Consider the following 2,680-nt stretch of genomic DNA (forward strand, 5'->3'; position numbering starts at 1 on the left):
ATCAGGATTTTGATTTAGTTTGTGAAAGTTAGATCTTGCAACTATGAGTGGAAATGCTGATAATGTGCTTTCTGTTAATGTCCAAAGTTAAAGAGATGCTCTAGTCTCAGGTAAAGCTAATGTGAGACAAATAAACAATAATGCTTACTAATTTTGACCACCATGTTTCTCTAAGGCCAAAGATTGCAAATTTTATCTGTTTGCATCCTTCATAGAAATAAGAATTCTCTGGATATAGCATATATTCTACTAAAGGATGACTGTTATGCTGTGTGGCAAAGTAATAGTTAAAAATCAAATACTTTTACTTTAAAAAATAGAGAACAAGGTAACAACCAGAGTTGAAGTCATTCAAATATAAATGGGGCACTTTCCCAGAAGATGTCATCCAAAGACAAAAAGATAGGAAAGTTTAATTCTTGACACAGTGAAGTTCTTCTACAGTTTAAATTGTTTATAGAAATAGATTTTATTTCGGGAATCATAGGACGCCAGATGGTTAGTGATAGTGTTTATTTCTGAAAAAAAAAAAAAAAAAAAAAAAAAGAATATATGTATGAGCTTTGTGTTCACATATACAAGGTGGCATAGGTTGAAACAATCAACATTACTTAGTATGTTTATGGCATATTGAAATCAATATTTGAATCTTCATTTTTCAGTTTTTTCTAATACACTTTAAGAAGTTTCTCTGAGAGACTCAAGTATATCAAAAGAGAGAAGATCTCCAAGTAACAGAAATACTAAATATCCTTCTTAAAGAACATCAGGCTTGGAGGATTTATAGTTCCAACTAGAAGGAAAGGTCTCTCTTTTAACATGTTAAAATAATTTTCTAAATTTTTGTTTAAATATTTTGAGGGAAAGAAAACAAATGACTTGAAACTTCTTTGTTTCTGATCAAGATTTGATTATTATAATTTAAAATTAATAAAAGGGGAGGGTAGGATTTAATGCTATTGCCAGTTTTATTGAATGGATTATTCTATCACCTTTCCAATTTCACTATGAAAACTATTGAAACAAAGGCAAGTACGTATTTAATAGCTCTGTTTACATAAGCAACATTAAGTGGAAAGATGAGGCAATGAAATTAAATCATTTCCCAAAGGATATTTTGCATAATTTAAGTTCCCTGGAATTTTAATGTGTAATTCATGAAAAGAAATGTGCTCTTTAGAAAAATAAATGCAGCAAATACTGGATTAAATAAATCAGATACCTGAATTTACTCAGGTTATTCGAGTAGAAAGGCTGAAATGCCCCAGGACTGAGTCCTGGGCCTGATCTCTTTCCTATCTATATACACTTTCTTGGTAATCTCATCCTTTTTTTTTTTTTTTTTTTTTTCTTTCAGAGACAGGGTCTTTCTTTCGTGCCCAGGCTGGACTGCAGTGATGCAGTCGTGGCCCACTGTAAACTCCTGGCTTTGATTCTCCCACCTCAGCCTCCTAATGTCATTCATTCTTATTGGTTTAAATGTCATCAATAAGATGTTCACACCCAAGACTTCCTAATATATATACCCAGCACCGAAATGTCTTCCGAACTCCAGACTCTTAGATGCTCACCTAGGACAACTTACTTGACATCTCCCCATGATCTCTTATTAGACATTCTCTCAAACTCACCAGATCCAAAATTTAACCCTAATATTATTTGCCAATTCCTGCACCGTCTTGTTTATCTCAGTTAATAGCAATTCCATTCTTATACTTGCTAAGGCAAAAAATAAAAATAAAATGGAGACATCCTTTTCTTCATTTTTTATCTTACAGCCTATAAGCTGTTATATCATGAGTCCCACAAGTTTCTGCTGCCTCCAGTAAATACATCGGTCCAAACCCTGTCATCTCTTGCTTTACTTATTACAATAGTCTCCAATCTACATGTCCACTGGAGGTAACACCCACCTCAGTCTATCCTCAACACAACAGCAGAGTTGTCTGTCTGACTTTTTTAATGCAATTTTTATCATATTATTATTCTGCTTAGAACCCTCTAATGTCTTTACATCTTAAGCCAAAGTACTTCTAATGCCCTTCATTATGTAGTCCTGGTTATTTCTCTGTGTTCATCTCCAACTACCCTTTTCCAATTACTGAGCCTCTGCAAATAATAGAGAAACCTCATGAAGGAAGGGATTTTGTCAAGTGTTTGCTGTTGTGTCCCAGTGCCAAGGAGAGTAGCTGATGTACAGTAGATGCTCATAAATAGTTTTCAATGAATGACTTCACTCAAATAGTCTGAGAGCTGTGTAAAGTATAGATAACTTAGTTATTGATTCCCACTCTGGGGAGCCCACAAAAATCAAAGTCATCCACTAGCAGTTGAAGAGAACTAAGTTTGATTTCTAGGTAAGAACTAACTTTTATTTATAAATTAACACCTCTGTGGAGTCATAGGCACTTCCACTGTTTTGCATCTGTCAGGAATGTTAAAATTTTAAGATTCTTGTTCATTGCACTTAAAGTAGAAATACCACTGCATGAGATAAAAAATGAAACTTTTAAGGAAATGCTTGCGCTTAAATTATTGGTAAGTCTATGTCTTTTCATCAGAGCCAGACAAATACCAGCTTAACTTTAAGGCTTGCTGAGAACATTAATGATTAGCTGCTCAAAGCAGCATGAAATAAATAGCCTACATTAACATAAAACTATGATATCTATGCTCACAT

Source organism: Nomascus leucogenys, chromosome 11 (assembly GCF_006542625.1).
Source record: "Nomascus leucogenys isolate Asia chromosome 11, Asia_NLE_v1, whole genome shotgun sequence".
NCBI classification, from domain to species: Eukaryota; Metazoa; Chordata; class Mammalia; order Primates; family Hylobatidae; genus Nomascus; species Nomascus leucogenys.